Below are 14610 nucleotides of genomic sequence, written 5' to 3' on the forward strand. Positions count from 1 at the left end.
AAGCTAAGCAGTATGGTTGATGTATTTTCTGCAATAGACAATAGAAAAATTATTACATTTTAGGAAATAATGTCTAATGTGAAAACAAAACATAGTAGTGTCTGCATTACAATCAGTTAATTAAAAGTACTATTTTCGATGTAGATTATCCTATGTGACATCTCAGATATGGATTATTTAGGCATCTGGCTAAACCTATGTCTACAGCATAACCGAATAATGAAATCACTGGAGGATCTCTCTTAAAATGTGTGTGCTCAATACGAACACGCATGTATGTACTTTCATATGCATCAGTTGGTCTTCCTAGGTGTGAGTCTAAATCTTACTATGCTAAATTTGGATTTGTAGGAACTCAGACAAGCCAAAATGCATACGATGTGTGACATTAGAGAGGGTCATTTCTCATCTGGGACTTGCTGACTCATGATTTAAATATACAGTGATAAACTACTTCTGGGAAAGAGTCTAATGGTGTGTATCAAACAGAAGCTATTAAATTCTAATATTTAAAACCGGGAGGAAAGAAATATTTGGTTACACTCAAAACAGTCTTGAAAAAATGGGATTTTTTTTTTCATTAAAAAAATAGTAATTTCTTTCCACTTTTTATCTCAGCAATCCATGTAAACAGCGAATGACCCACAACATAAATCTTTTAGAAATATTTCTGTTATTGTCATATTCTGGTAAATCAATACTGACTTCCTGTTTTGTCACCCTCCTTTATCTTTGATAATGGAACAAGATTGTTTTTATCAGTATAAATCAGATTTATCCATGCTTTGTTATAGATGACTTTAAATCCACTTACTACAAAACTACTGCTACCAGGTCACCCATAATCAGCTCTTCAATATATTATAAAACATTCCATGTTAATTTCAGAAATGTTTAATGAAAGTGGTTAAAGGAACAGAGCATGGTAGCTGTCTGTGTTGCCTGCAGCTATGACATGACCTATTGATTTTAGAGCAAAGTATTACCTATGTTCAAAGGCTCATTATTAAATGTCAGAAGTTCAGTCATTTGTCGTAATTTGAAATTGACATTTTTAGCTAACACTTTTTACATATAGTGTAGGTTAAATGCTCTACTCTATTAAATCTCTGAATTTAACAGGAATGAGGAAGAATATATAGCAAATGTTTTACAAGGATACCACTGATAGCTCTTACTGCTTACTGGAGAGAGTTGTAATGACTCATCCGAACACACAAATATACCTGCCAGATAGTTACATATATTTTACAAACAGAATCTGGATTGTCTGATTATTTCCTGAGTCTACTAAATACTGCTTCATTTTGCTGAATTAAAGGAGACTAATCTTTTAGGAACTCCCGGAGGTACGAGAAGTGCTCCTAAAAGTATGCAGAAGGAAATTTATAAGAGAAAATTTATTATCGCCATGCCAAAGTTCTCTATGAAGTAGTCTATTCCACTGAAAAGGATACCCACAGAAAGAAAAAAAAAAATTTTACACTATATTTTTACACTATAACACAGTCATCAGAGTAAACATTGATATCCCTGCATTGTCTTTAATCAAGTTGTCCCAATTATGCTTCAGACAAGTACCAGTGAACCCGTCCATCACAACCAACCACATGCTCTGGGGAGTCCTTTTTTGTCACACTGGGAAACATCACCACAGCGTTAACAGATTATCTTCACTTCAAAATCACTAAAAATCAATTTAAAAATACACACACAAATACAGGAATCGGGTTTGGGGGTTTACAGGAGGCCTACATTTCTACTTCCTTCCCATCCTCTCAAAGTTTAGTGATTACTTAGCTTCAGAATAGAGAAGGTCACTTAAAAAAAAAATTATTTCAGTTTGAAATGTATAAATTAAGGACACTTCATGAAAAATGGGTTTAGCTTGCATGAGAAAGAATTAAAGTCTACCTCAGAGAAAAGTAATTAACAGAATTCCAGGATCTGGTAAAGACTACAGTTCCTCTAGAGAGGAACAAATGTTCCACAAAGGGAATGTGATGGCTTAATGCAGTGAGAAATTATTTTTTATATATATGCATATATACAACTTGCATGTGTGTTTAAACACACAGCATACAGTTTTCTTTTATTGGCTGATGCTGCCCCCACAAACAAATATTTAATAAAAATACATAGCTGTGGTTTATAGAGTTATTATAACTGTCTAACCAGTTTCACAACATGCAAAATAAACTAAGGAATGGCACAGAGATAAAAAGTAAAACAAAATGTTTTTAAAGAGCATTACAGACATTTTTAAACACAAAGCTAGAGTTCATGGGTAATACTGTCCTATTAGTCTATCAATTTACGATAGTATACATACATATATGCATTCTTGTCCTGGTTTCAGCTGGGATGGCGTTAATTTTTCTTCTTAGTATCTACAATAGTGCTGTGTAGTGCTTAGTTGCCTGTTGGGGTTAAACCACGACAACTCTATACAGTTTAACACTGCAATAATATTTTTATGTTACGTGGGTTTTGAGGACACTGCGAAGCCATAATTTTAGTCTCGTAGGTAGCATCTCTACTTATTTGTCCCTAAGTGCATAGTTAGACCATCTTCAGAAAAGGAATGAAGCCATGTTATTTTAACCATATTTAGTTAGTTGTTCCTGCCTTATTTTCTATACATCTTCAAAGTATACAATGGATCCAAAACCATCATTCCATGTGGCCTTTCCGATTGTTCTCACCACCACCATGTTCATGTGTTTTGCAGACACTGCTGAACATGTCTTTATACATTTAGCTCATGGAGGAAATGGTGACTTGCCCTGTCAATACAGTGTATCGGGGTTAAAAAACAGATTAAGCATCAGGGTCTCTAAGTTATAAAAAGACTAAACATGCATGAGTCAAACATTTAGCTGTACTCCACAACTTTCTGAAAAGATAAGATATTTTCTTTCTATTTCTCCATAACTGAAGGGAGTGTTCTGCTGATCGAGGGTGCCAATTAAACTCAGACACCAGAGTAAAAAGAGTAGGCTTATTTTACTGTTAATAATTAAAGGTTATAACCAAGTAATACAGAAAATAAGCAATAAGAAAAATACAGAATAGTACACTTAATTATTACTATATACAGTTAATTATAGAAAATAAGAATAAGCTAGGTAATGCACCTAATCATTACTACACGATGGGGAGAATAGTGATTGAGAAAGATCCATCAGCACTTGCATACATTACCAACATCCAGATCGGCAGTCGCTGGGGAGCCCCGGTTGCAGCGAGGATTTGGAGTACCTTTCCCTGCAAGTGGGAAGTCCTACGTGATGTGTCCATCCATAGGTGAGGCATCTAAAGTCGCAGCAAGAGGGTCCAGCCTTATATACCCAAAAATCAGCAAGTCAGAATGACTTGCACTTTTCTTTGAGCGGAAACATCTGGTTTCATCCTCCTGTTGGATTCCACTCAAAGCCTGGCCAGGGCTCGGGGAGGAGAACCAAGGGAGTTTCTAACAAGGCCGAACACTTGGGTTCTCAGCCTTGAACAATACTAAACAAGGGAAGTTGGATACACATTCTCACATTTCATCCTCACTACTCGATTACATTTTGTCTAAGCTGCATCTTTCACTAGTGAGCATACATATTTCATTAATGATCAGATACTAATTAATAAATGCTTATCGTAATACAGATTTTAAAATTAGCAGATAGTAATAATGGATAACATTTGGTTGTGAGGTTCATCTAGAGGTCAGCTTTGTTTCAGGGCCTATTATTCAGGCCCTAGCACTACAGGGAGGGCCACTTCACTAGATTTTGCAAAACATTACTTGGAGTTTACCCCTGATCTCTTTGGTCTGCTTATTAAGTCATCCTCTTTAATTAATCTTGGTTTAACCTATTTTATATTCATTTACTCCAAATGGACTGCAGCAAAAACATAAAAAACCCCCAGCATCTAAACAGATGTGCAGAAAGAAGAGTATTACTGGAGCCTAACCTTCCCCTTTCTCACCCATGGTCATAGTAACACAGTTGTTCTGAAGAAGCATCTTTTAAATTCAAAAGAAATATGGGGTCCTGAAGAAAATAAAGGAAAGTCAAGACTGAGCTGGCAGAGGCATCTGTAAGATTCAACATTTTTAGCTCCAGCTCCCTGCTCTGGGTGCTTCTGCTACCTACTGCTTTAGAAAAATAGGTCTGACAAGGCAAATCTGAGCATTACTTGACATGAAAATAGCCATAACTATGTACATTTATCACATTTTATTCACTGAAAAGTTAAAAAGTTCTGGCTAAGTAATTATCCAGAAAGAAGGCATTCAAAATTAGGAGGCATTTTTAGAAATGTAAGGCCAAAAATGTACTTAGACTTACCCAGCAAAATTAATGCCACTACTCCTGAATAACAAAATATTTATGTACATCTGTAGTTACAGAGATGCTACTGTGTAGAAAAGTAGAACATGACCTTCAAACGCATCAGTTTATTCATGTCAGCATCTTTTTCCCACATGGTTAAAAACTTTTGCCTTTCTTATGGATGATTAAACTACTTCACCATTTATCAAGGGGGTAAGAGCATACAAATGGGAAATTACTGTTTACTGATTTTATGGTATCTGACCTCTTAGAAAAATCTAATGAGTCCTGTGTTTGTTTCTGTCACAGCAAATGAACAGTGAACAATTCAAAAAATAAAGGTATATGTTTTTCTTTAGTTAATAGAACACTTAAGTTCATAGAAGCCAGAAATATGCATGGTTTTTGTGAATTTGGAGGGAAAAAAAGGTACTACTAGTACACTGTAAAACAAAAGAATGAGTATGCCAAGCATTAGTACCTTCATGCTCAAAGAGGAATTAAAGTATAGAAGAAATTAAGTAGTGTGCTACAGCTGTGCCAAGGCTTTTGAAGGATTCACAGTACTTCTGATGTTTGGAAAAACATCCAGTTTTGGCAGAAGACAATTTGGGGCTGAAATGTGGTCTCCAGCTGAGGCTTATCCCTTGGCAGGGAAGCACTGCCTGGTCAGGATGAACCACTGAGGGCAGACACTACAATTTCTCCAGAGACTTCCAGGATTTTATTATAAAATTGGTATTCGTCCCAACACGGGCAGCACTGCACAAACACCCACTGGCACATCACCAGCTCCCCTGCAGTCCACCCACCTCATGATGGAAGTGTCTGTGTTTTGATGCCATGTCAGATGTGCTTCCAGACACATGAAGAAAGGCCCCCCCTAGGAAAAAGGGCAGCTGGGAGGGATCTGTAGGTCATTGGAGTGACTCATCCAGCCCTGTCCCTTATCACTGTCTTCTCTAGTGCTCAGCAAACCTGACATGGACAACCCATCCACCTCCTCTCAAGCTACTTTTATTCTGTGTTAAGAAAGAATACCAAAGCGGATGTACATTTATGAAGTATTTGCAGCTCCAATAACAGAAGTGTTTCACCAAAAGTGGCATATTTGCCTACCCCATTTTTATTCTGGTTTAAGAGGATTTAGCTCCCAGATACCTGTATTCCTTTATGAATACCTACTGCACATTTGTGAAAATAACTAAGCAGTTACTGTCCTTAAAATTTCCCTCTTGGAAAATCATGGGTTTTTTTCTGCAGAAATTCATAGCTAACCCACATTTACTTTCTTCTTCCCAATTTCTGACACTCAGAACAGAAGACCATTTGACACAGGCTCCTGAAAAGACAGACCCAGTCACACTGCCTTCATCTGAGGCAAGGAGTGCAGAGCACTCCATTGCTTTACAGCATTGTTGTCTAGTGCTGATCACAGTGCTGTCAAAAAAGTGCTTTATTTATAGCAGGCTGCTGAGTCTGTCTGAAAGTATTTGTATCTCACAAATTATGCTCCATGACTGGCTTTGTTATGGGAAAACATGTCTGCATAACTGATAGCAAAATACAGGAAGGTGCTAACAATATCAATTTCTGTTGTCAAAAAGCAGCTGAGGCTGCAATGTGCTGCTTAATGTACTGGCAAGAGTATCTGATACATATATAAAATTGCCTAAATCCGATCATTTGAAACCAATTTATACTTTTTTTTTTTTTTAATATGGAATAAAAAACAATATGTGATACATACTGCACTTTCCCCTGAAGTTTCAGAATTTGATTCTAATTCTCTGGGTATTAAGAGGGAAGATATAAGACTTTTCAAATGTAAAATATTTATCAAATAAAGGATATAGTTAGAAATATAATTCCCTATTATGAGTGGTAGAGGAAATTAAAACTATTTGTTGCTTTGCTGCAATGAATGTTTAAATACTGGATATTTCAAACTCAGTCCTTCACATACTGAATACTTCTTTAACAGTAGGGACTAACCAGTCACTTCATCTTTTGCTGCAAAGATACAGGAAACTTCCTGTTTGAATTATTAAACACTCTTTGAATGCAGTTAGGGTTCACAAACCTGGCTGTCTGATGAATCTCATGACTATGTTGCATTACCAGAAGACTAAAGATCCTTGGCAGCTTGATAAAAAATGAATTGCTCTCTCTACTGAAGGATAAAACATGGCAAAAATTAGATAAATGAATATTTGTTTATATTCCCATTTTTTCACATGGATTTTTACTATTCTGCAACAACTAGCAACCTCTAAAATATAAGATAAAAACTGGCTTTCTCTTTAGATTATGAATTTTAAAACTAATCTATATTAACGACTGTAAATTATTTCTAAACTCATGAAACAGAAAAACATATGATTAAAAAGCCCTAATTGCATAATTCCAACAATTTAAAATTAAGTTTTGACAATTAAGACCAGAAAGGAATTTTCTGACATTTTTTACTGAGAGAATTACTGTTCTTCCCAAAATAACAGTAACTTCTTTTAGTGGAAGTATTGTAAAAGTAGATTTTACACTGCAGATAGACTTGCCAGTATGGCCACATACTGCTCAAAACATTCTGATGTGGAATTTAGAATTGTCCTTAAATGTGTATTTTCTCTGTTTTGAAATAAAATTCTGTTTAATGGACTTAAGAAACTTCTGTGATACGTATGTCTGTGACTGAAAAAACATGTAGGTCCTTCTGTGATTTTGTAGCATTATCCAAGCCCACTCACTATTTAATCTTGACACCTATGGCAGAAGAGGTTCTCGGGCAGAGAGCTCTGGCCTCATTCCTTCAGTCTCTTCAGGGTTTCTGTTCTGCTATGAGATGAAAAGAGCTTCTGATTCCTCTGCCTCTCCCCATGCAGGATTGCAGCTGCTCCTTTTCACTTCATTTTTCACTTGCCAGGTAGAGGTGTTATTTACCCGGAAAACTGTTTATTTAGCTAATCCTAACAGAGTAAAAAGTCTTACTTACAAAAACCAGGGTTTCTTCAAGGGGCAAAGACAATGTTATAGTGAATGATGAGTGGATCAGCAGCCCAGAAAAATATAGGCACTTGCAAATTTTAAATTGGATGTGAGGACACAAGTCAGGGTAGTATAAGAGTCAGTGACAGTATCATTGAAAAAAAAGTAAAGGAAAATAATTTTAAAAAAAAGAGTAAAACTAAATAAAAGAAAAATAAAATCAAGAAAACTAACTGAAATGCTAAGCTTACTGTCCAGGTCTTATTTTCATTGAGCATTGGATATATTTTTATAAATATGTGATAGAAGTTCATGATATTAGTATCATACTAAATTTCTGGTCTTACCCAAAGCATGTACTCATTAGGAAAGGACAAAACAACTGAGGAAACATTTGTAGATGCCTTATAGCTTTGGAAGGAGTCTATAAATACTGTACAGACCTGAGGTGAAGGCACCCAACCATTTCACAGCTGAAACTCCTAGAAACATTGCTGCCACCTTAAAGGAATACTGAAATAACTCTGAAAAGGTTGGGTGTTTACATGTGCAAGACACAGAAGAGAAGTAGAAAGGAAGAAAGAACAGAAAAAAGAACAAACCAACCAGTCAGCTGACCATTTGGTCATGCAGAGACCTAAAAGATTTTAACAAGCAGATAAGAAATGAGAAATTTCTTTCCCTACAACAGGAAACCTTGCTGGGAGGACAGCTGAAGTATTGTGCCCGATGCATTAAGAGAGTTCTGGCAGCTTCCTTCAGATGCACAACATGTTTGTGTATATCTGATGTTCCCTTTGGGAGAGTGTTTCTTCAGACTACCATTTAGGTTCTATTCAGTTTTCAGACTTTGAAAATCTGCAGGAAACTGTAAGTTTTTGATGGATGAAAGAGTACAAAGATCTACAAAAAAGACTTTTTGATCAGGAAATGAAAGTTGAAAGGCACAACTAGAGACTGTGATCAAGAGAAGGCCAGAGCTCTTGGGCTACAGCTAAATGCACAAAATTTTGTATTGTGTTCAAAATGAAAAAGCTACTTTACAAAAAGTTAACCTTGCATGGTATGGCCAAGTAGCAGCTAAGCTGACACTGTCACCAACAGGAATAGCAGAACAAAGATCCTAATTTAGCTGTTAGATACCCACTCAGTTACCTGATAGTAGAACAGGGATGTCCTAATGGCTGCAAAGGTTACTGAAGACTCTGAAAGTATTTCACTGAATTGGTCAAAGTCCTAAAACACAATGACTGAGTTTCCTTGAGCATGCAGAAAGAATGCCATGACAGTCTGATGAACTTGAGAGGGAATAAAAAAAAAAAAAAAAAAGAAAGAAATTAACTCACAAGTGAAGACATACTGGCATGGCAGAGCTTTGTGAGGCAAATCACAGGACTGGAATATTGGTGTAGAACAGTCACTTGTTTAGCGAGCTCTCTCAATGGAAAAATTGCAAATGTTGTCCGTAGTTACAAGAACACATATAAATGCTATAAAATAGAGAAACAGATAAAAAAAAAAAAATTAGTTTGTTGAAAATCTTGGGGAGTGGGTGCAAAGGAAAAAAGGAAAGAAGTAGACGTGCTAAACTGAGCAAGAAAGTGAGGACTACATCTTTTTCTTTGCAAGGGGAGGGTGTTGGGTTTTGTGAATGAGAAACTTTAAAAGCATCTAATGGAGATGTGACAAGAGACCGAATACTTAGGTACCACATGAGAAGACTATGACTTAACTTGTCAGGACACTACATTGGAGGCAGACTGTTATTTCAGAGTGAAGCAGCTACCACAAGAGTAGGTTATTATAGGTTTGGTGCTATTGAATAGGAAAGAATAGATTAACAATATGAAGAGAGGTCTTCTGGGGAAGGCAGTCACAAACTGATCTGTTATGAAAAATGAGATATGACAGCTACAGAAATAAACCAGAAACACCCTCCCATCACATCACCACCATCAAAACCAACAGATTTCAGCAAACTCTGGAAACTGGTTAAAGGTCTTATTGAAAGATGACTTGAGGATAAACCTGTGCAGGTATGCTGGCAGTTTATGTAAGAAGGTTACATTAAATGCACAAATTGTCCCAAAGAAAGGAAAAAAATAGGCCATTGCACTTGGAAATTGTCAATGACTGGCTGTCAAAAAGTAATCACACAAAAAAAGAAAGCAAGATCATACAACAAAGGAAGAATATAGACAAAAAGTATAAACAACAGAAAAAGGATATACAACAGGAAAAGCTGAAGTATAAAATGAGTTTCAAATTGCAAGAGATAAAAGGAACCAAGAAGAATGATTTAAAAATACCCTATAAATAAAAAACGAAAACAAGCAGGTCAGTGGTAACAGAAAAGGAGAGAAAACAATGGAGGGAAAGTTGAAACTTAATTATCTAACACCTCCGTCACTCCAGCCTTCACAAAATGGTAAATCTTGAAAAGACATTCAAGACCAGCTAAAGAAAAAAAATTGGATTGCAAGCTAAAGTATGCAAAGGAAATATTAATGAATATTTAGATAAGATAGATGTGTTCAGATTGACTGGGCCTTATTAAATTCACCTTAGATAAACTAGACAGAGATTTCTGAATCATTAACAACTATCTTTACAAGCTTCTGGAGGACAGGGGAGGTCCCAGTGGACTGGAGAAGGGCAAATATAGCATTTGTCTCTCCAGGAGAAAAGTGAGGACTGATGGAATGGCAGACCAATCAGCCTAATTTTGATTCCTGGAAAGATCCTTCAATAAACTACTAGACAAATCTTTGCCAGTGTCCACATAATTTTCAGAATAGACCGCTCTTAGTGCAAACTGCAATCCTATAAAGAAAAAAAATTCACACAAGCCAAAAATACCCAAAACATATTTGTTTGTAAAACCAGCACAAAAAAAAATTTTTTTTGATAGGGTGGGTGGCCTGGTGGAGTACAGAATGTATGGCAGTTCACAAAATACACAAGTAAAAGATGTGTGGCATTTATGCGCCAAGAGAGATAAAGAGGGTAAATACTCTTCAACAGAGAATACATTGGCAAGAATACAGTAATAATTTATGGGAACCTACTTTTAAACCTGACCCAGGAGAATTACTGTAATTGCCAAGGAGAAGCAGAACTTACAGAATAATGGGTTTTTCCCCAATAATAAACAAAGTTTTGTACACGATTTCAAGTCCAAGATTAATATGGCAGTTGCATATTCTCTGCAGGCCATATAGGGCTAGATTACACATGCTCATGCACTCACACAATTGTAAAGGTTGGACAGAAACCTTTGGAAATGGACTGGTCCAGCCTCCTGTTGGAAGCAGGGCCAACTACAAAGATGGATCCATCTTCAAAGTTAGGTCAGGCTGCTCAGGGCTCGTCCAGCCAAGTTCTGAAAATCTCCCAAGATGGAGATTTCACTCCCTCTGGGAAACCTGCTCCGGCATTTGATCACCCTCAGAGCTGAGAAATTTGTCTTATGATCACACAGAATTTCCCTTGCTGCAGCTTGGGTGCATGCACATGTCTTGCTCCATCTTCTCTATAACCAGACCTTAGGTAGCACAAGTTCCCCTTTAGCTTTCTCTTCTTCAGGCTGAAAAAGGCCAGCTCTCCCAGCTGCTCCTCAGTATCATATAATCCAGCCCCTTAAACATCTGGTTGGTCTCAGAGGGACTTGTCCCAGTTTGCCAGCCTCCTTGCAGTAGTGCATACCCCAAAGCTGGGCCCAGTCATCTGCAGCACTCGTCCTCTGCTCTCCCAGAGCAGAAGGGAATAAGCTCTGCTACAGGTCAAAGAACCTGAAACACAGAAAAACCTTAGTCCTTCTCTCATCTTGTTAAACCTGACTGCAAGTGCTCTAGAGATGAACTTTCTTCCTACCCCATATTCACTGATAGGCTACAAGGTGGGAAATCAATCTCAGTCCTACTAGAGTTCCCTTGAGGGGAATTATGTCTAAAGAACCAATGTCACAAGTGTTTATCAATTCAACAAATGTATTTTTAACTGGTGAAGGAAATCGATATGAGTTTTAATCACCTTATTGTCCCATGTGCTTCTCTAGACTAGTATAGGAGAAGCCATCTCAAGTAAACTGCTGATTCTATTTTCTTCCTCTTTTTCATGTTCAGAAAAAAAACCCCAACACAAAATAAAAATAACCTCTCTCTTGTACTTCCTCAAACAACCTGCAGACAAAACAATGCAGAAAACATCTAGCAAATTCCCAGGTCAGTGCAAAGAAGTCAAGTAAGACAAGTTCCACTTGCAATGGTTGAAGTATTAAAGCTCACAGTGCACGACTAAAGGACAACCAACTAGTCCCTATTTTTAGACTCTGTCTCAGAGGTTCTGTCTATATTCGTCCATCTACATTTTAAACTCTTTTGGCTCTAAAATGCATGATTTTTGGCAGAGAAACAAAGGCAAGGTGAAAACATTTCTAAACATCAGCCAATCATGCATCTTCGTAAGTCATGATCCATATAAGCAATCTTAATACCACACAAACCGTGGTCACAAGCTATTTGTAGTCCCTTTGCAAAAGCCAAGAAAAAAAATCTAGAAATGCTGTAGGGATTTGGAACCTGCATGGTCTGAAAAATCCACAAAGACACAATCAATGAAAGCAGTCAGCTCTGCCTATTCTCTAAAATAGTTTCAAGCTGGAGCACTCACCACAATGGTGTTTTATAGTGGAACAGAAAATTAATTAAATTATTTGTGTTCACCTTCTAGCACACACTGTAGGAGTTGTACTCAGGTTTATGTCCAAAGTTTCTAAGGAGGGTGTTCCTCCTCCACGCACATGACTTCAGAGCCAGTACAGGCCAGCTCTATAACTTAAGAACTTCTGTTCTGGGGCAGAGCAAATACACCTCCTTGTCTCCACTACTAGCCAGAAGATGTGTAGAGAAGACTACAAAAGTGATTATTTCCTTCAAGATATCCTTGACGTTTTCAGCCAGGGCTTTCTGAACCAGCAGTAAATTTCCTGCATAGTTGCCTTGTTGAATATCTCTCCCATGCATTTATAAATTTGTTTTTTAAAATCATTCTAAGCTTTGGTGAAAATAAGTATCATTTACAAGCTATGTGCACTGTGATAGGTACATCCCTGGCACATTCTGAATCTGCCACGTGACAATTTCACTCCTCATACTTTAATTATGAGAAACAATTAACCTCTTTATCTCCCTTCATGCCACTCACCTTTATAACCTCCTGTCTCATCTCCCACCTTCCCCCTCATTAGTCATTTTTTTCAAGGCTGAAGAGCCCTGATATACTTAGACATTTCCCTGTCCTAAACCCCTTCCATACCTTTGATCACCCATGCTGCCTTTTTCTGTACTCTTTCTAGCTCTGTTTTGTCCTTTTTGAGACACCAGAACAGCATACAGGATTCAAGATAAAGGCAATAGATTCATACAGTGATATAATGATATTTGCTTTTGTTCTTTTTCCTTTCCTAGTAATTCTTAATGTCATATTTGCTTTTTTGATAGCTACTCAGCACTGAGGTGACATTTTCAGAGCACAACCTATTATAATTCATAGATCTCATTCTTGAGCAATAAAACCAAGAACACAGCACATTATTGCAGATGTAATGGGAGGACTGTTTTTAACACACACATTACTTTACATTTATGAGTATTGACGTTTTATCACCCATTCATTCAACAGTCTTCTGTAATTCTTCAGTTTTGGCCTTTTGCCCATCACCTAAGAGGAACTTCTCCCTCCCCTGCTGTCTCCTTTTGCTGGGACTGTGATAGCAGCAATGAGGATGAGTTAGATTTAAGGAGGTCACTGCAAAAAACCCACTGATTATAATCCTTACATATAAGGCCTGAAAACTACTTGATTTTTTTCTGATGAGCTATTTTTCACCAGTATTTTTTAATTAAATGCAAAAAGAAATCTTTGAAAAGATAGGTAAACAGGATAATGAAGACATCCTTAAGTATGACTACAGCAACAGTATTTCACAGGCTTTTCCTTTGGAGAGTCAATTCTATGTGAAATGTTTTATACTCTTGTAGAATACCTTAATCAATGTTTAAGTCATACTGGGTAGCAAAGTGCTTTAAAGATCATTTAATCCATTTGTTTAACTTTGTATGAACTAGTCCTCTCTGCCTGCCACTCCTGTTAGCCCTACCTTGTACCTCTCTCTTTAACAATTTCTCCTGCTAGTTGTGCTTTGAGCTGTGATCTGCTTTGATAATCTCTCCCATTTAGTTAATTCCAAAACCTTTGCTAAGTGTTGCCATTTCAGTTCTTTGAATATTGTGTGTAATGTAAAGAATCAGTTTTTCACTTTACAGGAGGCAGTAAGATGGTTTTACTGTACCTCTTGAGAAGACTGACCTGCAGGTGTTTTCAGCCTTTGCATTACCATGCTAGATGAGAACTGCCTAGGTTTAGGGAGACCTAAGACATACTGGTATTTTTTTTGTATCCTAAGTACAAAATTTCCTGATAATATAACTTAATTTAAAAAAAACCTCCAACAAACAGCTCTCTGCGTTGAGGCTACATACACAATATAAAAGTGTTTGAGGCCTGTCATTAATGATCTCCATTTATTTTTTTACTTCAAAAAATCAAATAATTTCTGAGGCTTGATTTCCCCTTAGAAAAGCTCTGTAAACTCCACTCAGCCATATACCTACAGACCTAACAGTCTGCCCACTTTACAAATTGTTGATTCATATGATTGGTTTGTTCTTTTCCTTGCCCTGTAATTTGAAACATATCTTCTAACACACAGACTGTAAGAAGAGTGTCCTGTATGAGGAGATACCCTCAGTCCTTCCCTTGTGCTCCGCACGAATGTGGAATCATGGATTCATTTAGTCTTTCCACTTACTCATATATAAATACGCTGTGATTATCCATTGGTCCTGTAGACTTTCTGTTGCTTATACGTGGTGGACAATCTTTTTGATAGTTTTTTATGCCTTTACCAAGTTATTTTGCAAGATTTTATTGGAATGTCATAATATTTTTATAGTTAAGCACATTGTGTAGATTTTTCTAGTTTCCTTTCTTGGAACTTCTGAATATCGATTTCCTAGTTAGTAATTTCTTTGACCCTTCTATTTAATGACACCTTTTATTTCCCCACTAAAATCTGTTTTGATATGGTAGTATAGATTTTTACTGAGCTTCTAATTTGGTATTTTAAAATTAAAATTATCCCCATTACATCTGAATGTGCTTTACCCTTGTGAATGGCCCTTTCAATTTCCTTTCGATGAACTCATTTTAACATAGATCTTCTTTTTCAGTTATG

General features: G+C 36.8%; 1 protein-coding gene across 4 annotated transcripts in view; it reads right to left on the reverse strand.

The window, feature by feature from the left end:
• KCNIP4 (potassium voltage-gated channel interacting protein 4) overlaps window positions 1–14610 on the reverse strand; it is a 441759-nt gene that overhangs the window by 278222 nt on the left and 148927 nt on the right. The gene's annotated exons all lie outside the window — the stretch shown is intronic.

This window comes from Strix aluco, chromosome 4 (assembly GCF_031877795.1).
Source record: "Strix aluco isolate bStrAlu1 chromosome 4, bStrAlu1.hap1, whole genome shotgun sequence".
Classification (NCBI taxonomy): Eukaryota; Metazoa; Chordata; class Aves; order Strigiformes; family Strigidae; genus Strix; species Strix aluco.